General features: G+C 37.5%; 2 pseudogenes; both read left to right on the top strand.

Moving 5' to 3' along the window:
• Positions 1-13,707: 13,707 nt before the first annotated feature.
• Positions 13,708-15,245, top strand: LOC149151864 (helicase-like transcription factor CHR28 pseudogene; annotated as a pseudogene).
• A 5,169-nt stretch (positions 15,246-20,414) lies between these two features.
• On the top strand, positions 20,415-21,749 carry LOC149151863 (helicase-like transcription factor CHR28 pseudogene; annotated as a pseudogene).
• Positions 21,750-27,163: the final 5,414 nt, after the last annotated feature.

Genomic DNA, 27,163 nt, shown 5'->3' with positions numbered 1-27,163 from the left:
GATGAAATGTGGATTGTCGATTGCATGCACGGATCGACGGCCCACAATGCATCGCTATATCGCAATCGAGGAAACCAAGGGGCACAAACTTTACACATATATGTGAGCAATGCGATAAGACCCGGACCTGAGGGGTTTCAGAAGCATGATGTATATATTTTCAAGTCTGCCTTCCACCGCTGATAGTGTTTTTTGCCATATTGCATAGCTTTCCCTAGCCGATAACCCCCGTTTACTTCCTCCATCATTCTATCATCTTCCGTAAGATCCAACGACATTCGCACCTCCCGCTGCCATAACCTAACCACTCGTTAACCCGCGGGGAAAGCAGTTTTCCCCCTGTCACATCTGCCACATGTCATACAATGACTATGATTGCTAACCATTGTACCTTTACTGCCATCCTCCTAAAACGGTGCGGGGAATAGCGCTCACCGCCAAAACTACCCTCCCCACTCGCTAACCCTCGTGCACATCTTCCACCCGTTCACCGTTGGATCTTCCCACCCAAGATCCAATGGCCTGTGATTGTCCCGCTCCTGTATCTCCTGATAGCTCCTGCAAATCAATCTACGCCATCCATCCATGTGATCCAACGGCTAACATTTATTCCCTGCCCTCCATTCATTCCCGTGCAGTTTTCATGTCTTTGGCTTGTCCCGTGCATCTAAAGGAAGAAGGCAACCAACATTCGGCACTTTGCGTTGTTAATCCTCAACCTCTACATTCAAGAGTAGTATGGCCAAAGGACAGCCTCGAGCAGATAAACACATTTACCAGTTATGGAACTTCTTCCATACGGCATTCCACCTGCTCGAGGAGTACAACAGAGTACCAGAGAATGTCAAATTCATTCATTGAAGTAGCAGAGGCCCATTTTAGATAGTTAATGTGGTTGGTGGTCCATTATGACCCCTCCACGCATAGAACAACAGATCATTTTTGTAAACAAACTCTATATATACCCAGAAAACAAATGTAATCAGGGTTGATGGTTGTAGTTTTGATGTAAGGTTCAACTTTTGGAGACTGTAACTACTATGATACTTGCAGGGTCCGATCTTCATTTTTAGCTAATACAAGCTTCTTTTGTTGTTAATTGCTCACTTTCCATTTCTGCTATGTTCTAGGTTGCGCCTGTTATGCATTTTTCATGTGCTCTTGATAGTTGGCATTAGAGGGGCTGCCATCCCACCTCTGTGTTAGAATCTAGTATGTATCATTGAATGTGTTATGCAGGTTTCTGTTTACTTAGTGCCAGAGAGCTGTCATCCTGTCTGTGCATTAGGAAATAGATTTCCAGACCTCTTTACTGGTTGCAGCCGGCCATCACATGGTCTTGTGCATCCGCTGGTGTGGTCAGTATTCTCCATGTCCACCTAATCCTAAACTGTGAGTAATTGGTGGTCTAAAGCCTTGTAGTCTAGGGGTGTTCACCCATGTCTGGAGTTAAGCATAGTAGAAGTGGTTATCTAGCTTGAATATGCACCATTCCTTCCATTCATCCACCTATTTCCAACATTTTTGTTGAGTTTGTAATGTTCCCGAGCATCTCTGAGATACAACCTAGGAGAGTTTCTTGGGGTGATAATAGATACCTTCCGACCTCTAATTATGGTGTTTGACCTAGTAAGGGCTTTGAGTGAAGCATGCACTAGAGGCAGCCACCATAGGGGATTGACCTCAAGACCTCATACATGAAGTTCAATCCTCAAAATACTCAACCACTTGAGATAGCCTACTAGGCTAGCTATTATTCAATCTTATCATATTGATCCAATCAATATTTTATCCACAATTTCAACCATTCCTGCATCAGACTGACCAATATCACCACCTCTTTTTAATATTTTTTTGTTCTTCCCAAGGAAAACCTTGTAGAAAGCCATGAGTACTTTGTCGTGATCTGTGGATAGAATGGGGTAAACCATTGGAACTTATTTGAAATGATTGTGGTGCTTAACCCTTAGGGAACTGAGATTTGAAGCCCTAAGCTTCCAACTCTGAAAGAACTGACGTTTGGCTGCAAGTGTTGAGAAATGGAAACAAGAAATTCCAATTTAATTTGTCCTTGAATTAAACTGCGAATTAAATTTGAATTCTATTCTCATAGCAACTTAAAATAGTTAAATTAAGTTTATTAAACTTACTTGACTTAGGAAATTCGATTTGGAAGTCTTTTGGAAGTCATGTATATGTTCTCCCTACTTTGTAGGAGTACAGTGTGAGTTAATTGTGAGTTGTAAAATAGAAGACTCAGTTTCATGAGTCAGTTCAATTAAATTAGTTCTCAAACTGACTGAGAGAACTAATAGTGAGTTAACAGTTAGTGGTGACACTAACGAACTCTACCAGTGATACTCTAGTTAACTGAATATTTTCTCATCAGAAACTCATGCATGTCGATTATGAGAAAGACCCAGTTGAGACTAGAGAGAAGGGAAAATGTACTATTTGTTTTAGATTTTTCTAAGTTGCACTGATAGTGCATGCAATCAGGAATTGATCCTTGAGGGATTGCACTATTTTTAGATGCTTTATTGCCCTTTAAATATAAGCTACCCTTCATAGTAATTACACATTGGAATAGATACTTGGAGAGCTTGTGAATTGGCTAAACCTTGCACTTGAGCTTGCTTATGAGTTGGAGATTGAATTTGCTGAGTGTTGGGATTGTTCTAGAGAGAACAAGCATTGTAATTTCATCTTGATTTTCCGGATTAATAAAAAACAAATAGTGGGGTTTTGAGTTGTGCCTTTCCCTAGATATTTATTGTGTTATGTGCCTTTGATTCTCTTCCTCTATTGATTATTGTTTGCTCAATGTTTATGGGATTCCACTATAAATAGTAGAAGTAGATTCTTGTCTCTTTCTTTAGAAAATTTCATTAGCTTGTGAATCTATAGTATTTTCTACAACAATACCACTTGAAACTACCCTTGGGCTTATGCCAATATCACCACTTATTTCCAAGCAGTGTAGTTTTCATACTTGTTAGTCCTTTTCAACTTGAGTTGGCCTTCCCTAGCCATATTTTTGATTCCGTTTCAATTCCATAAAATGTGTTCTCCTTGCCTACAATTATTCCAATTAATATATGGGGTTTTTCCTACTTCTTGTTTATCAATATATTACATTTAATATGATGATTAAGGATGTGGCATGACTCATAGCTAGAAAACGAAAAGTGTGAAATGTTAATTTCTTCTTCACCTATGTGATTTTAGAATTGTTGTACAATATGCCGATGAACATGCATATTCCTTCAGAGGTATATCTTTTAAGTTGGGTGATTGTGAAAAGTAGTGCAATAATATTCCAAGCACTTCTAAACATGGAGAAATTAGTTTACTAGAAGAGGGTACTTTTCTAGTCTGTGTTTCTCAGATTCTTGATGCAAAAGCTCCATTGAATGGTCAGTGTTTGGATAGTAATCCTTTTGCACTAGTAAATTCAAAGATTGGTGACACTTTTTAGATACAATAACCATCTGAGTGGCAGTTGGAAATAAAAAATTAAATATTACAGAAACTGGAGAGAGTTGAGTGTGAGTTTGATAGGGTGGAGAAGGAACTTGGATGTTTGAATTCTAAAATTCAAACAGAGAATCGTCATTCTAGATGTGTTGGTGTTTTTGTATATTTCTCAAAGGAAGCATTTAGAGAAATAGATGAAAAAATAATTTTGAAGCATTTAACAAGTATTAAAGCGCATTCTTCAATGTACATAAATAAAGATAGAATTATGGTACCTTCATTGGCATAAAAGTAAGATGAAGTGGGGGTTAGAAATCAATTCTTCATAGAGCTTCCATTTCAATGCCAAAGAAAAGGAACATGAGACAACAAACCTATCATGTGGACTATTGGAAGACAAATTACTAAAATAGAGGATTGTGGTGTTAACGACATGGCTTCTAATTTGGAATATGAGGTTTTGGAAAGCCAATCAGTAATAGTTGAATATTCAAGCTCACATTATTCTATAAAAAATAACTCTAAGGAATCTTTTCATTTGAGTTCTAAAGTGGGAATTTCAGTACTATTTAATTCATTTCCTTTTCCTACAAATTCTATTGGTGGCACTTGGTTATTGTCTTTTGAATGTTGATAGATTTCACTATGGAAACAAAATGTTGCGGTGCATGAAATAAATAGAAAGAAAATGGAAGAAAAGATTGTTGAATGGAAGCATTTTTTAAACTTCAAGCAATAAATTATTTCTCTTAAATTTAGAATTCTCAGAGAATGGTGGGAAGAAGAACAACTCATCTTATCTGCTAGGAAAGGTTGTGGAAAGCACCATCAAATTGATGGATTTTTTGATAGTGTGCATCTACCATCTTATCAATTCCAATATTCATTACCTGGTATGTTTTCAATTGAAATACATGAGAAGCAAGATTTCTATTGATTTAATTTTTATGTTGGAAAGGTTTGGCACCAAACACTTATTTTCTAATAGAGTAATGCTTTGTTTGTCAGTTTATTTGTAATATATTCTTTTCCAGTATTTGGAAAACCAAAAATAGTGTAATGGGAAATATCATTTAAAGTGGAATGGGAAAGCAGTCACAATTGAATTTTCTTTCTTTGTGTTAATGAAATCCCAAGAGTTCAAAAATACACCTTGCCTTCTTCATTATTCCATGCTCTTCTGTGATTTGAGGGATATGCATATGCTACTCGCGTTTGGGAATGACCCTAGCTGTTATGACACAAAAAAATGATAGAAAACAGATGGGGATAGAAACTGAAAACCTTCATTATTCTTCAATATGCTTTTATTACAACCTTGTAGGGGGTTGACAATTGATAGTCATCTCTCACCAAGCTAGTTTGCTAACAAATGTTCTAACTAACCACTAATTATATTTTATTACAATTTCTTATCACTACATTTGGAAGGATTTTAAGCATTTGGGTCAACACAGCTAATCATGGGATAATCATGCCCCAGTATGAGAAGTGGGTACCTTCATCAAACACTAAATATTCATTAGTGGAGACTGGGATTTCCAAGGAACGACTAGTCCTACCCTTGAAGGTGCCAACATTGACTTGGTTCCTATCTAATTTCAGATTGTCATACATTACCCAAGAAAATTTTGATTTTATGCTTAAAAGAAGTCAATCATAATTTATAATATATATGCCTGACATGATGTGAGTAGATTGGTATAGAGTAGGGCATGCTTTGCATAGAAAATTAATATTAGAACATCAACAATCGAGTTGAGAATTTTGATTAGTTGAACTTATCCTATAGTAGTATGTAGCAAATCTTATAGTTTTTGTTTTTGTAGCATTTCAATGAGCTATCATACTGAATAATTATCTTACTTTAGTGTTATCATAAACAGAGTGAGTGGCAGTAGGTGATTTACCTTGACTTTCAACAAATTATGTCATCTAATTCCCACAATAGTTTGGATACGATTTTCTTCCAACAAGCGAGATCTAATCACCCAAGAAGGGGGTTATTATATTTTTCTTTGGCTCCAAATTTAAAATTCAAAATTTAAAATTTAGTCCTAAATTTTTTTGTCTCCAACATTGAAATTTGAATTTGCAAATTTTTGAAAGGCCGGCTCCAAGGTGATTAGGGCATGTCATCCCCTCCTAGAAGCATCCATGACCACTATAAAAAGAAACTTGTCTACTCTCCAAAATGTAGAATTGACAAGAAAATATTTTCTTTGAATTTCTAAGGCCTAGGGCAAAGTGCATAATAGAAGAAAGAGATCAATCTTATTGTTATTTTGGGTTTCATTTTTATGTTTTTTTTTTTGTGTATGGAGATTTGTTAGAGAAGAGGATCAATTCATGCTAAGTCTGAGGTAAATTTCTAAGCTTTTTTTAGGCTTGCATCTATGTCATCTGAAGCAACCTTAGAAGCCAATTTTATCCCTTTGTAAGGCTAATCCAAGGATTGTTACAAACTTTTCCAAGGTCTACTACACACACATTTGAGGATTGTTGACTAAGGATCTGTTTGGGCATTCTTTGGTACTATTTGCTGAAGTATTTGAGGCTCGAACCTAAGGGCTATTTTGTGGCTCATTTGAGACACAAGACCAGCCTTTGTATGAAATTATTTCAGCCCTAGAACAAGATGGAAGTTAGATCTTTGAGACATAAACCTTGATTAATTTTGTGGCTAAACTCGTCTACATTCTTTGCTGGAGAAAATCACATTATTTGTTTCTCGCACTTCTTCATGAGGCCCATCTTGGTCCTTCTATGGAAGATCACTCTGACATAAAAGTGGGATTTGATCTTATAGTACTCCTACATCCTTGAGACTAAGCATCAATTGAACTAAGACCATAGTAAAACTCTCTCAATTGTCATTTCAAGGACTGATTGAGTATTATTTCATTGCAAAGTTTGAGGATTGTTCTAAAGGATTTTTGAAAGATTATTCGCACAAGATTATTCTAAAATATTATGGGTGATATAGGACCTTTGATGGATTATACATGGATGCCAATGAGTTCTTTCAAACCTTCGTAGAGCCCCCAACTTTTCCTAGCCAAGAAAAAGCTACGCAAGAAGATATTAATAATGAAAAACAGCTAAACATTGGCACACCTTCAATGGGTTTATACTCATTCAACTTCCATATCAATTATGTTGTTCGAATAGGTGAATGAGTAAAGAAAGAAAGCATTTGTAGTTAGACATTAACCAAGAAAAGAATATAACTAACAGGAAACTGAATGCAAACACACAAGTAATAACACAGGATTTACGTGGTAAAACCCTGACAGAGTGTCAAGGAAACATCCACGGGGAAAGGGATTGGAATCTCTATTCAATCAATAATGATTCTCCATACAATAGTTCAGGCATTCATCAGTTTTATATGAGCCTCCTCATTTACATAACCGATGTTTCAGTATAAAACTAACTTGTTACTAATTAACATAATGAGTTACCCAGATTTACATAATTAGTTGTCAAACTTCCAACAAACTCCACCTTGACAACAATTTTCCTAATCCCTTGCCCATGCCCATTCATCATCTTTTCTGCAAGCCAAGAGAAGCCAAACACCATAGTAGCTTCTCTACTATAATTGGCTTTGTGAATATGTCTACACAATTCTCTCGCGTATGGACCTTTTGAAGAGCTACTTTTCCGGCATTGATCACATGTCTCAGAAAATGATACCTTACATCAATGTGCTTGGTTCTGCTATGATAAGCAGGATTTGTAGCCAAGTGAATAGCACTTTGACTGTCACAAAGTACATTCACTTTCTCCTACGTCCTTCCAATCTCATCAAGCAGACCCTTTAACCAGATTGCTTCTTTACTGGCATCTAAAGCAGCGATATATTCTGCTTCGGTAGTGGACAATGCAATTGTTTCTTGAAGCTTTGACATCCAACTAATTGCTCCACCTGCAAGAGTAAAGACATAACCTGTAGTAGATCTTATTTTGTCCAAATCACCTGCATAATCAACATCTACATATTCGCAAACTAATCCTTCACTACCACTAAAGGTGATGCAATGGTCACTTGTGCCTCTTAGATATCGAAGCACCCATTTCACTACTCACCAATGTTCTTCACTTGGATTTGCCATGAACCTGCTGACAACTCCAACTGCATGTGAAATGTCAGGTCTTGTAGATACCATCGCATACATTAAGTTGCCTACAGCATTTTCATATGGTACATGAGACATATACTGCTTTTCTTCATTAGTTCTAGGACTCAAAACTGAAGAAAGCTTAAAATGGGATGCTAATGGAACATTAATAGGTTTCACATTGTTCATACAGAACTTTTCAAGTACTTTCTCCACATACTTCTGCTGTGATAACAAAAGCTTACCATTTTTCCTGTCTCTGTGTATCTCCATGCCCAAGATACGTTTTGCTACTCCAAGATCCTTCATATCAAACGTCCTAGAGAGCTGAGCCTTTAACCTATTGATGTCTTCCATGATTTTTCTTGTAATAAGCATATTGTCAACATACAAATCTAAGATAATGAATATGCCATTGAAAATTTTGAAGTATACACAATGATCATACTCACTTCTAATAAAGTTTTGGCTCACCATGAAGGAATCAAACTTCTTGTACCATTCTCTGGGAGACTGCCTCAGACAATACAATGATTTCCTGAGCTTGCAAACTAATCTTCTGCTATGACCTTGTACAAAACCTTCTGGTTGTTCCATATATATCTCTTCATTCAAATCACCATGTAGAAAAGTTGTTTTAACATCTAGTTGTTCTAACCCAAGGTTAAGTAATGCAGTTAGTGCCAACACAGTACGAATAGAAACAAGTTTTACAACTAGTGAAAAAATCTCATGAAAGTCGATACCTTCAACCTGAGAATACCCTTTTTCTACCAGTCTCGCCTTATACCTTTCGATACTTCCATCAACTTTCCGCTTCAGTTTGAAGACCCACTTGCATCCAACAACACTTCTCCCTTCAGGAAGTTCTACAAGATCCCAGGTATTGTTCTTGGCTAAGGAATCCATTTCTTATTTCATAGCCGTTTTCCATTTTTCACTATGTGCATCATCTATTGTTTCCTGATAAAAAGAAGGTTCCCCATCTTCAGTAATCAAAGCAAAAGATGAAGCATAATCTTCATATCTTTTGGGAGTTTTTCTTTCCCTTGTAGACCTTCTTAGAGTGACTGGTTGCTAAACTGGTTCAGAAACTTGAACTAGTTCAGAAACTTCAACAACTTCCTTTGTATCTTCAACACCTTTTTCTCTAGAAGTCTCTCCTTCCTTTTGACTGTCATCGAAAGGTCTAGCCTCCAACTGAACTTGTTGATTTGGCGATACCTATTCCTGTTCAATTATTTCAACATTTGATTTTAAAAGAGAAGATTCATCAAATGTTACATCTCTACTAATGACTATCTTTCGCAATGTAGGATCCCACAACCTGTATCCTTTCACTGCATAGTCATACCCAAAAAAAACATAACATTTAGATTTTGGATCTAATTTTGAACATTGATTTTTAGGGATAAGAGAATAAGCATCACAACTAAATATCCTTAAATGTGAATAATCACAAGACTGACTTGTCCAAACTTCTTCAGGAATTTTACAATTAATTGCTACTGAAGGTGATCTGTTAACTAAATAACAAGCAGTGGATACTTAGCATTGCAGATCATGCTTCTGGATCTTTCCATAAGAGTCTGATTCATACGTTCAGCAACACCATTTTATTGAGAAGTATAAACAACAGTTTTGTGTCTAATAATTCCTTCATCCTTACAGTATTGTCAAATTCTATTGAAGTGAATTCACCACCATTGTCAGTTCTTAAACATTTAATTGATTTGTCTGTTCTTTTCTCTACCATTTCTTTAAATTGTTTAAATATATTGAATACATCAACTTTCTTTTTTAGCATAAAGACCCAAAATTTACGGGAGAAATCATCAATAAACATTAAAAAATATAGAGCACCTCCATATGATACAACGGGAGATGGTCCCCACAGATCAGAATGAATATAGTCTAAAATATCTTTACTATTATGATTTCCAATTTTAGATCTCTATTTATAGTGTTTTCCATACACACAATGTTTACAGAAATCTAACTTCAAAGATTTCAGATCAGGAAGAGATTTACATTTCATCAGTATCTGAAGACCTTTCTCGCTCATGTGACCCAATCGCTGAAGCCATAGACGAGTACCTGTTTCTTCCTTTTCTGATGCAACTGCTTCTTCAGTAACCTGAGAACTTCCTTTTAATATGTAAATATTTCCAACCTTTTCTACTTTCATAACAACTAGGGCACCTTTAAAAACTTTTAGCACGCCATTCTGAATTGTAAACTTATAACCATCTGAATCTAACACTCCCAAAGAAATCAATTTTTTCTTCAAATCAGGTACATGTCTAACACTAGTTAATGTTCTAATTGTGTTATCATACATTTTAATCCTGATATTTCCCATCCCAACAATCTGACATGATACATTATTACCCATAAACATAGAACTACCATTTACATTTTCATACAAAGTAAACCAATTTCTATGTGGACACATGTGATGAGAAGCACCAGAGTCTAACAGCGAGATTTCTAAACCCTGAGAGACATTACATTTACGTGAAGATTCATCTATCATACATAATTCTTCAGTAGATAAAACTTCGTCTATCATACCTGAATCGACCTGTTTTGCTTCCTTCTTCAAGTTATTAGATTCTTTTCGTTTCCAACAGTCTTTCTTCAGGTGTCCAATTTTATTGTAGTGCTAACATTTTGCCTTACACTTCTTTCCCTTCGATTTAGATCTGGAAGACCCCCTTATTACTTGAATCAAATTGATTTGCTTCCTTCTTCAGGTTATCAGATTCTTTTCGTTTCCAACAGTCTTTCTTCAGGTGTCCAATTTTATTGCAGTGCCAAAATTTTGCCTTACACTTCTTTCCCTTTGGTTTAGATCTAGAAGACCCCCTTGTTTTTTCTCCTCTTTCCTTTGACCATCCTCTAGCTATCATGGCTTCTAATGTAGTTGTTTCAATACTGGATTTCCTTTGTAATTCTTCAGACAAGAGAGCTCCCACAACTGATTCAAATTTCAAAGAATTAGTGGTGCTCAAGCTGATTGAAGTTACGAAGTGGTCCCATGATTCGGGCAGAGAACATAGCAAGCTTATAGCTTTGTATTCTTCCTGAATTTAAACTTCCATATCTGTTAATTGGCATATGAGTGTATTAAAAACATTCAAATGTTTTGCAACTTTTGAACCCTCTTTCATTTGAAGACTGTATAGTTGTCTTTTCAGATAAATTCTATTGGTTAACGACTTTTTCATATAGAGTTTTTCCAATTTTTCCCATAAACCTGAAGTTGTACTCTCTTCAACAATGTTGAAGAGAACCTCATCTACCAGGCATAACCTGATGGTAATGAGAGCTCGGGCATCCAAGTCCTCCCAGTTCGAATCAGTCATGGTTGCAGGTTTCTTAGTTTCCCCATCCAATGCCTTGTGCAACCCTTGTTGCACAAGCAGATCCCTAACTTTCAGTTTCCAAAGAGCAAATTTGCTCTTGCCAGTGAATTTCTCCACCCCGAATTTTTCATTCGACATCTTGGCCATTTTTTTCTAATAGTGTTTTAGTCTTTCAACTAGGATTTTTTTTTTTTTTGTTTCCCTTTCTTAAAAAAAAAACTCTTTGTACTCAAAAAATAATTCCCCTTTTTTCAAACAAAAAAACAACCCTTCAACAAATTTTTCTTTCAAATTAATGAAAAAACCCTTTTTTTTCAAACCCTTTTTTTTTTTTTCCTTCAATTGTAATAAAAAAAACCTTTGTTTTTTTTCTTTCCTTCAATTCAAATTTTTGGAAAAAATTTCTTGAGAAAAATTCTCTCAAATTAAAAAAAAATTACCCGGATCCACAAGCTAGTCCTCTGGCAGCACGTAGAGGTCAACTTAAATGGACACACCTCCCAGCAGATGCACTAGATTGGTTCTCTCTGCTCCAACACGCAGACTTCGAGCCTTCTCACCTCTCTTTCACGCAGAGATGGCTCTGGTCCTTTTTTTTTTTTTTTAATTCAACAATGTTGAATGCTTCTTTGCACCAGCACTCAGCCTGCAACGGGGTCCGGCCTTACTGTGGGCTTCACCTCTGCACCACAGAGGTAGGCGGTTATCTCTGCACCACAACACCACAGCACTGCACCGGCCTCCTCGTCGATCACACCAAGGGTCTTCACCTCTACACCGTAGATGCAACAGTTCACTACAATCAAATCCTCCAAATGTAGCATGGGTTCTCCATTCCAAATGCAGCACAGAGACGACACCGCAGACACAACATTTGACTATAATCAAACGCTCAACATTCAAATCACTCCACTATGATTTAAAGAAAAACACAAACCTCTAGAGTCACAAGTCCCGCACACTACGTTCAACCCTTCACGCTTTGATGCCTCGATCTTGTTCAACCCGTACACTGAGTATTATCGGGGTCAATGGAGCAGATTCGATCAAAGCCCCGATACCTTTGGATTTTACATAGCACTCTCCAAGACCTCCAACTCAATGACCTTCAACTCAACTAACTGCTTTGATACCATTTGTTGTTCGAATAGGTGAATGAGTAAAGAAAGAAGGTATTTGCAGTTATACATTAACCAAGAAAAGAATATAACTAACAGGAAACTAAATGTAAACACACAAGTAATAACATAGGATTTACGTGGTAAAACCCTGACAGAGTGTCAAGGAAACATTTACAGGGCAAGGGATTGGAATCTCTATTCAATCAATAATGATTCTCCATACAATAGTTCGGGCATTCATCAGTTTTATATGAGCCTCCTCAGTTACATAACTGATGTTTCAGTATAAAACTAACTTGTTACTAATTAACTTAATGAGTTACCCAAATTTACATAATTAGTTGTCAAACTTCCAACAAATTATAATCCCTATTTGCACAAAGAGCACAGTCTCCAAGGGACTAATCAGATTCTTTTAGATGAAATGCTAAATATCTTCCTAGAAATCACTCATACAAACAACAGTGACGAAGATGTTGAAATTACCCTTAACCAATTTGGACACACTTCTAAACTAGATAGTGTGAATGTTGATGTTCGTAGAATACTTCCTGCCTAGTATAAACCATCAAATAAAAACTATGTAAAGAAAGGTTTGTGGAAGATACCACAAAAAAAATCTAACCTTTCATATTGGTATTCTCAAAAAATGCACACCAATGGTAATGAAAGAAGATTAGTTGGGTTGAAATTACAGGGTCATTTTTACCTTCATTGGGAGGAAAAGTTACATAAACAAAGCAGAATACAAGCAGTTCTTTCCATCATTCAGAATTTAGTGTTGAGCAGAAACCACATGTCAAGGAGGAGTGAATGGATCGAAGTTTTGAACATAAGTTACAAGCCAGGGAGGAGTGGATGTGTGCAAGTATTGAACATAATCCACAAATCAAGGAGTGGAATAGTGGGAGTTTTAAACAGAAACCAAAAATCAAGGAGTGGAGCGGTGGGAGCTTTCCTTTTACCTAGAAATCCAGTTCACTAAATCTTGATGAGGAAGTGATTGAGAAACCTAACCTGAATGGTATTACAAACTAGAATGGTGATTTAGATACAAAAGACAAGCTTGATTACAACAATACAAGAAGGCACTTTCCTTCTACTCTAGGTTGTGCAAGATCCTTAAATGCAGTTGGTCTACATGTGCCATCTTTGCCAAAGGATGATAAAGCAGTGACATTTAGAGCACTATTGCAGTACCAAGATCTGCCAATAGTGGAAGCTACCCCTAATGATGGTCTTTTGTCAGTACCTTTACTAAAGAACCAGAGGATTGCATTGGATTGGATGGTTCTACAAGAGACAACCAACATGCACTGTGCTGGTGGTATTATTGCAGATGATCAAGGGCTTGGAAGACTGTCTCAGTAATTTCTTTAATTTTGAAGGAGCATCCTCCTAGCATATCACTTCAGGAATATTAAAATCAAGGTTGAAATATATGCTATAAATGTATCACTTCAGGAAGATTAAAATCAAGTAGAGGTTGAAATATCTATTATAAATCTAGATGAAGACAATGTAGTATCAACATGTTTGAAAAGAAATACATCAAATAATGATGCAAATGATATTTCTCTGGAATAATTCATTAAGGGGAAACAAAACACATTTTATATGAAGAAAGGATGACCATCTACCGGTACTTTGGTTGTGTGTCCAACAAGTGTTCTTAAGCAATGGGCACAGGAAATCTGTGACAAGGTTACCACAAAAGCCAATTTGTCTATCCTAGTCTATCATGGAAGAAACATGACAAAGGACACTGATGAGCTGGAAAATAATGATGTTGTTCTGAGTACTTATTCCATCATAAGTATGGACTTTCCATAATAGGATCTTGGAGACGATTATGAAGAAGTTGAAAGAAACCCTGATGATTCTTGTCTAACTCACTAGTTTATTCTTAAAAATAAAAAACATACATCAGAGTTTGTTAAGAAGATAGAGTCTAGAAAGAAAATGGCTCCTCAGGTGAACTTAGGGTGGTTCTAGATGAAGCTCAGAGTATTAAGAATCATAGGACCCAAGTTGCTAGAGCATGTTGGGGTTTACGAGCTAAACGAAGGTGGTGTCTCTCTGGGACACCAATCCAAAATTCTATTGATGATATTTTCATCTACTTTATATTTCTTAAATATGATCCATGTTGTTTATAAGCCTTTCACTTCCAAAATAAAGTTTCCAATTTCCAAAAATCCAATTTCAGGATACCAGAGGCTCCAAGCTGACCTGAAGATAGTAATGCTCCAGCGCACAAAAGGTACTACCATTGATGGGGAGCCTATTATTACATTACCTCCTAAAATAGTTACCTTGCAGAAGGTTGAATTCTCTGTAGAAGAACATGATTTTTATCACTTGCTTGAAGCTCATTTACAAGCTCAATTCAAGGTCTACGTTGCTGTAGGAACTGTGAAAAAGAACTATGTGAATATATTATTGATGTTGTTATGTCTTTGTAAAGCATGTGATCATCCTCTTCTTGTTAAAAGTTTCTTATCCATTTCTACTTGGAGATCTTCTGTAGCAAGGATGCTACCCAGGGAAAAACAAATTGATTTGATAAATTGTTTGGAAGGTTCATTAACTCTTTGTGGCCTCTATAATGATGCCCCTAAAGAAGTTATTGTCACCATATGCAGTCATATATTTTGAAATTAGTTCATATTATATCACCTTACTAAGTCATATGATACAAGTTTCCCTAATTAAGGTTGGAAAAGGAATTCGAAGGATGATTCTATGTTTTCTTTGTAAAATATCATGCCAACCACTCAATTTATTGAGATGTAGGATATGGAGATGAGTGCACCGACAAGAATGAGTTGCGTGCTACCCACACAGGTAAATTCAAGCCCGAGGAATGTTGCATATGATCGAAGGGACAGACCCATATCCTAACAAGATTTGTTATTCATTTTGAAGGAATAAACATATCGCTTAGTAGAGGTGGTTATGCCAAAATAGTCATAAAACATTGCAGGATGCTACCCAGGGAAAAACAAATTGATTTGATAAATTGTTTGGAAGGTTCATTAGCACTTTGTGGCCTCTATAATGATGCCGCTAAAGAAGCTATTGTCACCATCTGCAGTCATATATTTTGCAATCAGTTCATATTAGATCGTCTTAGTCATATGATAACATTGTGATGTGGGAAAGTGTTCCCTCTGCGAACAGAGGCAACCCCACTAGCCCTAGAGTGGGTCTAGTCACAAATAAGGAAAAATCAACAATAGCTTTCCTTAAACAGTCATAGTTGGAGGCCTACCTCAACCGGTGGTCGATGGAGTTTCATTTCGCTGCTCTAGCTTCCGCTTCCTTCTCCTAATGAGTAATCAACCTGAAACAATGCAAAGGAAATACAACAAAGCACGTAACTGGAACAACAATGATCTATTTACTCACAAAGTCAAGAAGTCATGAGCTATCAAGTACATTACATACAAGACATAGGAAAACATCATTGATTGCATTAATTATGAAATAAGAGTAAGCTTACAACCAAAGTCTTGATGTCACAAGCCTTCTCAGAGGGATCCAGCCAGCATGTTCCTCAAGCATTCACTCTTGAAGATGGATCTCCCAACATACAAATCTCTCTCACTCACAAGTTTTACACAAGATTAAGGGCACTTCACAACCTTCCTCAAGCTATCAACAATCCCACACTTGTCACACTCACACCAACTATCTAGCAAACTCACAAGCACTAACAGCACTATCAGCAACCACTCCAAAGACTAAGAACTCCAAACTAGCAACACATAGCAATGGTGAGAGTTTAAATAGGAGAAGGAGTCTCCATGAAAGGTGGGAAGATGAGCTTATCTCCAAGGAAGGTAGCACAAATGACGGAACAACCACACTAGAGAAAGGAGGGCGACATAAACTAGGCCAACAACCAGGTCTGGAGTCATCTGGAAGGCCGACTGTTGGAACAAATTCGCCCAATCTGGATCATCGCGGGCACATAACTGGCCTTCCGCGTTGACATCGCTATTGAATAATGTAGCTAGTTAGGTCATCATGGAAGATTACAAGCGACAGTTGCGCTGGCACATAAAATCCGACCATCGCGGGAATCAGGTGTACTTCCGTGATGGCAGCGCTTCTAGACTATTTTGGAATTCCCTTCAGCGCGTTTATTTAGCCAACGGACGCAATGAGGTAGAAACCTTTGGAAAAGTGGGTCATTTGGCAACATCAGAGAGCAGTTATCTAACATGAGCATGAATGACTTTGACACTTGACACAGTAGGAAGAGTAGAGTGAAGAAAGTGACAAATTACTGTGTAACAGATGCCCCCTAAAGTATGAAGCCCGAGAGAGAGGGAGGGGTGAAATGCTTTACGAAACTGACTAAGCTGGAACACCATCTGGAAGAACCTGCATGCAAGTACAACTGATATCTCTGATAATGTAGTACATGTAGTCTAGGCATGGGCACAGCCATCCAAAAGACATACAAAATAGGTCTGTGGTATGGACGCAGCCATCCAGCTAGTGAGACCATGATAATGATAAAGGTATGGTCGTAGCCATCCATGAAGACTCAAGTATGGTTGCAGCCATCCATCAATGAGTCATGTAATCATAAACCAATCCACGCAACCCGAACATGTGTAATTTGAGCTCGGGGTCTTGAACCCATCCGATCACAGTACAAATCCTAAGATGCAAATAGATGTGCTGAGGTTGAGCATGATAGAACATTGCTTGATTACTGGTCAATGATGAAAACCGTTAACAAGCACGAGAGAAACCACCAATAATGCTAATGGCTCTCAAGGTACTGTCTAGCACAATCCACGAAGTGTGAAGAAGGAGATGAAGTCGAACACTCGTGGAATCACCCAATCGACGACCAATGATGAAAGTCAACCGTTAGGTGCGAAGAACTTGCCATTGAGGCATGCAAGCTCTAAGGTACCAAAGGGGATCTCTAGATCAATCTCCTGGATAATGAGCTGATGTCGACAGGAGATGACCCATCGCAGGAGGGCCATAATGTTTCCCCCATCAATGACACGAGATAAGGAACAAGTGGTAGATGGCGAAACAGAGTATCAGAGGAGAAGATAAGGGCGTAAACTGTAGAAGGATTATGCTCTTGAACATATCGGCGACACGACTCCGGAGGGGGGGTGGCAGCATTCAAGCATCAAGGGATCAGAGGCTCGATGGAAATGGCATGAATCGGATGGAATGAGGCTAGAATGATAACCCAAACTTGCGGAAGGCCAAATGAAGATGTATGGATGTCCCAACCCGACAAGAAGCAAAATTTTCGATGTTTAAGAGTGACTAGCTGCCATAGACAATCAATGATAAACCTGTTGTTGAGTCCAACCTAGTAATATTTTAACGAGCCCTAGGAAGGAGAAGCTCGAGTCTCGTCATGGCGACGAGTCCGACATAGGTAAAACTCAGAGTCTTTTTCATATTTAGAGAGTTTGAAAAAGACACGGAAAAGAAAACTCCAGGGGGGTCCTTTTTCGTAGAGTTGTGTCTCTCGAGCCCGAAAAAGTATAAAACGATACTCGAAAGAACTGCCCGACCATTACGATCGAGGAGTACTTTTCATAACTAGTGACTTCGACCTGAAAAAGTAAAAAAGCAGTCAGAAGCACGTCGTTTCATAACTGATAACGAGCTTGAAACGAAAAAAACCCGGCAATCTTTTTGTGTTTAAACGGTCAGAAAAGAGCTTAAAGGCGACCGCCTCTCGTTTCTTTTAACGAGCCAAGAGGAAAACTCGGCCATCTTTTCATTTTTCAAGTCGGAAAAGAGCTTAAAGTAGACCTCCATTTTTATTTTCTTTAACGAGTCAAAAAGGGAAAAATACTCGGCAATCTTTTCATCTTTTACGAGTCAGAAAAGAGCTTAAAGGAGACTCGTCCTAGAGGAACGAGTGGTATAAAGGGTAGCAATTGGTTCCGGCAATGGTGGAACTGCTCAAAACATGTAATGGTCAAGAGGCTGGCTAATAAAACCACTCATCGCTATAGTTCCTCAGGAAAGGATAAACAACCAAGTGAAAGCATATGATCGGCCAAAGAGATGGTGGCAATGGAATGAAACAACCAAGGCTCATCTAGCAGAATTTAGCGGATAACAATGGAAATCACGAGGTGTAAATCAAGTATGGGTTCATTTTTACACAAGCTTGAACCATGGAGAACTCTGCTTGGATTCAGTTTCATGTTTACACAAGCTTGAAAAGAAAAACTATGCTTGTTATGAGTTCGCATGCCCCTAGCATAATGACGCAAATTGAGGTACATGCCCCCCAAGCTTCATTGCATTCAACGAGGTGGATGGAATGAAGGTTCACATTTGAGATATTGGAAAGACTTGACTTGGATTTTATGAGATCTTAATCAAAGACTCGATTTGGAAAGGGGACTTTTTTCATTTTTTAATGAGGTTGACATAGTGAAAAAGAACTATCCTCATGACTCCTTGTTTCATTTTTTAACGAGGTTGACATAAGATCAAGAACTTTCCTCAAGACTCCTTGTTTCATTTTTTAACGAGCTTGACACAAGGTCAGGAACTATGCTCATAACCCTTGTTTCATTTTTAATGAGGTTGACACAAGATCAAAAGTATCCTCGGACACCTTGTTTCGTTTTTTAACGAGGTCGACACAAGAAAAGAACTATCCTCGGGCACCTTGTTTCATTTTTTAATGAGGTTGAGACAGGAACAAACTATCCTTGTCACTCCTTGTTTCATTGTTTAACGAGGTTGACACAGGAACACACTATCCTCGTAACTCCTGTTCATGGGCCACATGAGAACATGGCTCCCAAGAGGTCTTCACGGGATGGAAGAAACGCACTCTGGGAGGAATACATGTCATGATGCACCAATGACAGATCGGGTTCCAATGCCCCCAGTACATGATGTACGAGACCATCTGCATGGTCGGCAGTAGATGCGGAGACAGAACGGGTAGCCACATAATTGACCTGTGGCAAAGAAGGTACTACTTGTGAGTAAGAACCGAGAGGGGATGACAACCTGAGATGATTGCGGAAAAACACCGGAGTCACCAATGTGTGATGTAGGAAAGTGTTCCCTCTGCAGACAGAGGCAACCCCTCTAGCCCTAGAGTGGGTCTAGTCACAAACAAGGACAAATCAACAATAGCTTTCCTTAAACAGTCATAGTTGGAGGCCTACCTCAATCGTTGGTTGATGGAGTTCCGTTGCGCTGCTCCAGCTTCCGCTTCCTTCTCCTAATGAGTAATCAACCTGAAACAATGCAAAGGAATACAACAAAGCACATAACCAGAACAACAATGATCTATTTACTCACAAAGTCAAGAAGTCATGAGCTATCAAGTACATTACATACAAGACATAGGAAAACATCATTGATTGCATTAATAATGAAATAAGAGTAAGCTTACAACCAAAGTCTTGACGTCACAAGCCTTCTCAGAGGGATCTAGCCAGCATGTTCCTCAAGCATTCACTCTTGAAGATGGATCTCCCAACATACAAATCTCTCTCACTCACAAGTTTTACACAAGATTAAGGGCACTTCACAACCTTCCTCAAGCTATCAACAATCCCACACTTGTCACACTCACACCAGCTATCTAGAAAACTCACAAGCACTAACAGCACTATCAGCAACCACTCCAAAGACTAAGAACTCCAAACTAGCAACACATAGCAATGGTGAGAGTTTAAATAGGAGAAGGAGTCTCCATGAAAGGTGGGAAGATGAGCTTATCTCCAAGTAAGGTAGCACAAATGACGGAACAACCACGCCAGAGAAAGGAGGGCGACATAAACTAGGCCAACAACCAGGTCTGGAGTCATCTGGAAGGCCGACTGTTGGAATAAATTCACCCAATCTGGATCATCGCGGGCACATAACTAGCCTTCCGCGTTGACATCGCTATTGAATAACGTAGCTAGTCAGGTCATCGCAGAAGATTACAAGCGACAATTGCGCTGGCAAATAAAATCCGACCATCGCGGGAATCAGGTGTACTTTCGTGATGGCATCACTTCTGGACTATTTTGGAGCACCCTTCAGCACGTTTATTTAGCCAACAGATGCGATGAGGCAGAAACCTTTGGAAAAGTGGGTCATTTGGCAACATCAGAGAGCAGTTATCTAACATGAGCATGAATGACTTTGACACATGACACAGTAGGAAGACTGGAGTGAAGACAGTGACAAATTACTGTGTAACAAACATCTTCCCTAATCAAGGTTGCAAAAGGCATCTGAAGGATGATTCTATGTTTTTTGTGTGAAATGTCATGCCAACCACTCAATTTATTGAGTTGTAGGATATGGAGATGAGCACACCAATAGGGATGAGCTGCGTGCTACCCACACAGGTAACTTCAAGCTCGAGGAATGTTGGATATGATCAAAGGGACAAACCCATATCCCAACAAGATTTGTTATTTGTTTTGAAGGAATAAACATGTCACTTAGTGGGGGTGGTTATGCCAAAAGAATCATAAAACATTGTAGGAAGCTACCTAGGGAAAAACAAATTGATTTGATAAATTGTTTGGAAGGTTCATTATCTATTTGTGGCCTCTGTAATGATGCCCCCTAAAAAAGTTGTTGTCACCATCTGCAGTCATATATTTTTTAATTAGTTCATATTAGATCACCTTACTTAGTCATACAATATCATTTTCCCTAATCAAGGTTGCAAAAGGCATCCGAAGGGTGATTCTAGGTTTTCTGTATGAAATATCTTGCCAACCACTCAATTTATTGAGTTGTAGGATATGGAGATGAGTGCACCGACGGGGATGAGCCACATGCTACCCAAGTAGGTAACTTCAGGCCTGAGGAATGATGCATATGATCAAAGGGACATACCCATATCCTAACAAGATTTGTTATTCATTTTGAAGGAATAAACATGTTGCTTAGTAGAGGTGGTTATGCCAAAATAGTCATAAAACATTTCATTTTGATGATATTGTCAATGATGAGACCTCTGCAAGTTTAGAAATTTGATAATCCAGAGTTTCATTCTTCAAAGATCAAAGTTGTGATGGAAACTCTCCAATCCCTCCCAAATTTACATATAGGGTGCCTCTACCAACAATTATGTCAATAATATCAATAAAGATTTAGCTAAAATGTCTGATAGTGGTAATAGTGATCAACATGCATAGCCAACTCTAAAGAAGCATATTAAAGCCATAGTTTTCTCCTAGTGGTCGAGTATATTGGATTTTCTTGAGGTTCCACTAAAAAAATCATGCATACAATATAGAAGGTTGGATGGAACTATGTTTGTAATAGCACAGGATAACACTATGAATGATTTCAAGATGCTCCCTGAGGGAACTATTATGATAATGTCCCTAAAAGCTGAAAGTATTGGTCTCAACATGGTTGCTATGTGTCATGTTCTTTTGCTTGATCTTTGGTGGAATCCAACAACTGAAGACCAAAATATTTATAGAGCACATCGAATTAAAAAAATGCATCCTATAATGGTTTCTCGATTTATAGTCAAAGATACTGTGGAAGATTGTATTTTTGTACTCTAGGAACAAAACCAAGAAATGGTTGCATCAACATTTGGGGAGGATGAAGCTGGTGGTTGTCAAACACACCTTACACAGGAAGACTTGAGATATCTATTTATGGTTTGAGGACATTGTTCTTAGTGATTGACGAGTTATAGAAAAAGAAGGAAAACTATTGTATTGGTTGAGATAGTTTTTGGGATCTCATGGAAGCAAGGTGTACTGAAAGTGGATTTTTGAGCTTTGGGAAAAGTTCCATTAAGCTGCTCCTCTGGAAGGTTTCTTGGAGGTGCTTAGTACAAGAATTATTCTTATGATAAAAAAATGTTCCTCATCCATTAGACGACTTCCCACAAAGAACTTGGAAATGGTATCATGGACTGTGACAATATCTTGCAATGGCCTTCAACTATCAGAATTTTTTTTTTTTTTTTGGTAGAAGCTTGGTGGGCCTCACATTTTGTGAGAAAGAGTGTGCAGATCACAGAGTATTTTCTTTTTTCACTCCTTGCAATCCTAAAAAAAAATTAAGTAATTTTTATTTATGAATCACACATTTTTAAAAATAAATTCTACTTATTTTCATAATTTAAGGTCTTTCACTGATCGAAAAATAGAGAATAAAAAATAGAACATGATCCCACTGATGGTGTCATCACCTTTGGTATCTTGGGAATATTTGCTATTCACTTGCAACCGAGTGAGGTGCGGAGGATTGTTGCAACTACCCTAGTGATTGCAATGTTGGACTTCTAAGCATTTACACCTCTCATTTGGGTTTTCTTCTCTGGCTCATTTATTATGATAAATGGCCTCCCGAACTCATCAAATGCCAACACCATCCCTGTGAACAATAACAAAATGCAACACAGACATTAAAGCCTAAACATAAAAGCATTAAAGCGTAAACATCAAGCGTGGATGAAAAAAACATTGGCTTTTGAACTAGCAACCTGAGGTGTATGTACTCCTTTCTGTGTGGAAGACTGAAAGGGTGGAAATGCACTGAAGTAAAAAATAGAACATACCTTCGGCACCATCAATGTACTGAATATCTAATGGTGGGGTTCGATATCGGGTCTACTACTGGTAAAACCCTAATTCACAACTCTCTTCAATCTCGTTTTGGCTCCCACCCTCTAAAAAGCCAACAAATACTAACTTAAACAAATGTTGGGGTTGAGAGGGATTTTGTAAATCAAAATTAACAATTAATGTTTTCGAAAAAGATAAAATTTTCCTACTCAAAAGCAATGAATACACTATTTTATTTTATTTTCATTTAAGTATATTTGAGAAAAACTTCTTGTTTTTGAAAGCATTTCATGTATATTTGGCTTATTTATAATAATAATAATAATCTAATTTTAAGATTACCTATTTTATGTAATTATTTTGTTGCTAAAATTAATGGAGGTAACCATATTGTACCTTTCAAATTTGAATGTGAGACTTTGGCTTATTTATCATAATAATAATAATCTAATTTTAAGATTACTGATTTTATGTAATTATTTGTTGCTAAAATTAATGGAGGTAAACATCTTGGACTTTTAAAATTTGAATGTGAGACCTATTTAGAAGGAAACACATGCTTTTAACTCGGGTTGTATTGAAAACATTTAAATGTAGAAAGGAAACATATTCTCTTGACTTGGTTGTATTGAAAACATTTAAGTGTTATTGTATATTAGGTAGGTGGAAACAAAAGAGAGTATATGGTAAGTGGATTTAATAGTTAAAAACAAGTGTTAGTTTATTAAAAGTCATATGAAAAATTTGGAAGGAGTAGGGTATGTACCCTTTAAGTTAAATATATTCAAATTGTTGTGTGAATGAGGTTGTAAGACCCTATGTTTTTATCTTGAGAAAATGGAGTCCTCTCCTAGTCATTCGCATTGATTAGGTTGCCATGAGAAAACTAGGCGCTTTACCTTATGTTGTGAACATTTCATTTTAAGTAGTCTAATAATGTGTTTTCAATGAGGCACTAAAAGATGGAACAAGAACGCACATTTGGGATGCTAATGTTATGTTTTACATGAGGCATGAGTGCACGTCTAAAAACACTCTAACAAGGGTTGAAAAGGTGGAATATTTAGAGAGGTTGAGGGGTTCTAGTTTGACTTCGAGGTGTATATAAGCAAGTTAAGAACCATGAGAAGTTGTGAAGAAAAATTAAGACATTTGAAAAATTGCATGAAGGAAACTTGGCAATAGTACTAAGTGCACTTTCCTTTATCGAAGTTGATACCCTCTCCTTGGCATGACCGCTTTGCAAGACAAAGAAAATCCGTGAAATATATGTGCAACCCACTAAATAAGTTGGCAAGGTTGTTGCAACATATATATGTGGTTTTGTCATGTTGCAATAGGGGGTGTTGGAACTTGGAAGGTGACCATTGGAGTATATTAGTCATGGAGTGTCAAGGAGGTGCAAGGATTTGATAAGGAGTGAATTACACAAATAGGCCATATTGGGTTAGGATATTACTGTTTTTGGACATCCAAAATTGAAGGTGCATTTTATGAAAGTGTAGTCTAAGTGCTTGGGTGTAGGCCACATATTACGAGTATCTTGGACTTTTGGTGTGTGTTAGTGGTGTTAAGTGCATTATGTTTGATGAGCACTAGCTATAATGTGTTTCATGAAGGCAAAAATCCCACAAGTTTGAGATGGTTTAACCATTTGGCATTGTAAGGTGTGTTATGCCCTAGTTTTAAGGTGACAATTAGAACCATCTTAGAGTGTGATGGGTTGTACCATGTAGGTCCACTTTCATGGGTTTTGGTGTAAACGTACCCCATGAGTTGAGGAAAATGATTGCAAAGCTTACCTATATAAAGTGTTGTCACTATAATATTAATGATTTTTTGTTGGGGAATGGAAGAGGAAGATAAGAAAGGAGAGGCATTGAGGTTTGTTGTAAATTAATCAAAAGGAATGAAAAATGTTTCCTTTTAGCAAGATTTTTCAAGTTTCCTCTTCAATGGGATTAATTTTTAGTTGCAGCTAGGGAGTTGGCCACAAAAGCATTGATTGGGTACTTTGGAAATCCAAGTCCTAACATATCCAAGCTAGTCCATTAGGTAGATTCGTCTTGGAAAAAGGTTACAAAGGCTAAGGTGAAAATCTCCCATTTTTAATGTGGGTTTTAAGCCTTCCATTTGAGAATGCTAAAAACAAGGTCATGATCTTGAAAGGAGGTCCTTGATTTTACCAAAACTCAATGCCAATGCTTAATCCATGGTGTGATTCTTTATATTTGAGTTTGGCCTTGAATGTTGAGATCTATCTTTGGGTCTAGTTATCAGTATGTCATTTCATTTATTTATTAAGAAGGTCTTAAGTACCCTTTGTGTAGTATCATATCGGAAAACACTTGTATATGAAGTTGTCTTCCACATATCCTCAGGAAAATTGGAAGCCTCGTAGGAACACTTGAAACCAACCTAACATAATCATATCATCCATCTTGTTGGCATCACTTGGTTGGACACACCTTTAACCTTTGTTGGTGTGCCTTCAAGTATTATCCCATCATACAACACTTATAGATAGAGTTTTCTTTTGCATGTCCTTAAGGATAGTGGAAGACCCTGAAGAACACTTGAAACTAGCATATCATAATCCTATCAACAATATTTTTATAATAGATCAAGAAAAACATTTGAGGAGATCAATATTGCATACCAAGGAATTGAGTAATACAACTAATGGTACTATTTTTCCTCCTTAGTTAGTGCCATGGAATATTTGACCAAATATTATTCTAAAAAACTCTTTGGTATATCAAAGAGCTAGAAATTGATTCTTATTTTCCCCTAAGACCCTACAAACCCTATATTCTCCTTGCAAACCTTATCCTCTATAACAAAGGAACAAATTTCCTACATAATTTACAATGTCATGAATTTGAGAATTCCACCAATTCAGTGACACTCCAAACAATTTTATAGAAAAATAAATGCCTAGCTCAAAAGACTCCATGTGTGGCATTGATCACCAAGATGTCACTGTCTAGTAAATATTTTTTGGTGGACTCACAAATATCATTTATTTTGATCCCTCTCCACATATTTCTCTCAAGGCATTGATTATTTTGGGTTATATCTTACACAATCTTTCTAATGGTCGTGTGGTCCCATGACACACACCTACAACATGTCATCCATCGATGACACAAAGTAAATGGTTCATTCCCTCTCATAGTACATTAACACTCGGACCTAGTCACTTAGCACAACATAGACCAACATGCCTTCCCTCACTCTGCAAGTTGGCATTTATTTTGAGAAGATTAGGAATTGGAGGGTAAGCATGACAAGTGTGTCATTTTCTCAAGATGAGTCTCTCATAAGGATAAGCACTTTAATGAGAAAGAAAATCACAATATTGATCTCTCACTTCTTACCATTCCCACACCATAAAAAAACCCTAAAAATGTTATTATTAAAATCTCTTATGTAGTTTCCTAATGTCATTCAAGTAGAATCTCAGAATTAATCATGTTAGTAATGGCACGATAATTTTTTTATTCTCTTGAAGGAACTATTTATATGCATGCACCCCATAAAACGTAAATCATCGAGTAAAAATGAATGGAAATGAATGAATGAGAGGGTGTTCTAGGGAGTGTCAATGAGTGTTAGGCATGCCAAGGAGGGAGTGACAAGGCATGCTAGGGAATGTTAGGGCATGTCAAGAAGAGTCAGGGTGTGCTAACATGTGATAGATAGTGCCAAGGCATGCCAAGACATGCCATGTGCTAAGGCATGACAAGATGTGATAGGTGTTAGGGTATGTGAACATGTGTCAATGAGTGTCAAGGCAAAAAAATGGAACACCAAGTTAAAATGCAAAGAAATGAACACATAAGAGGGTTAATAAGTTAGGATCTTTCCTTTTCAAGAGGGGCGTGCTAGGCATACCAACACTAGTGCCAATACATGCCAACGACCAAGTGCTAGTGTGTCTTAAGTGAAAAATCATCCTCTATTACTTCTCTCTTAATTGTGAATAATTGATCTCAAATAAATTTTATCTTAAACCATGCAAATTCATTCCAGGGCATTCCAAAGCATGCCAAGAATTGTTAGGTTCCACCAAGTTCCAAGAGCCAATATGTTCCAGGGACTGATAAAGCATGCTATGGAGTGTATAGGGCATGTTAGGGAGTGAGAAGGTGTGTTAGAGACTATTTGTGCATGATAGGGAGTGTTAGGGAGTGATACGGAAACACAAGGGAGCGTTAGGTCAAAATGCATAGAAATGAATGAATAAGAGTGTGTTCTAGGGAGTGTCAATGAGTTCAAGTGTATCAAGGATTGAGTTTCCTAAGAGAATTTCAAAATATGAATGATAAGAGGCTAGTATGTGGTTGCAACAAGGAGTTAGACAAAGCAGTTTCAGAAAAAGGGAGACTTTAGGCTAGGCACGACATTTTTTTGTCAGTGACTTGGTTGGGTTTTCAAGTCGTAAAAAATGTAAGCCTATCTATAAGGGCATGATAGCTAGGGAGTGTCAATGCGTTCCATGG

Source organism: Pinus tabuliformis, chromosome 9 (assembly GCF_031772625.1).
Source record: "Pinus tabuliformis cultivar Carrire ecotype Pingquan chromosome 9, CPIR1, whole genome shotgun sequence".
Classification (NCBI taxonomy): Eukaryota; Viridiplantae; Streptophyta; class Pinopsida; order Pinales; family Pinaceae; genus Pinus; species Pinus tabuliformis.
This window is presented reverse-complemented; position numbering and strand designations above follow the sequence as displayed.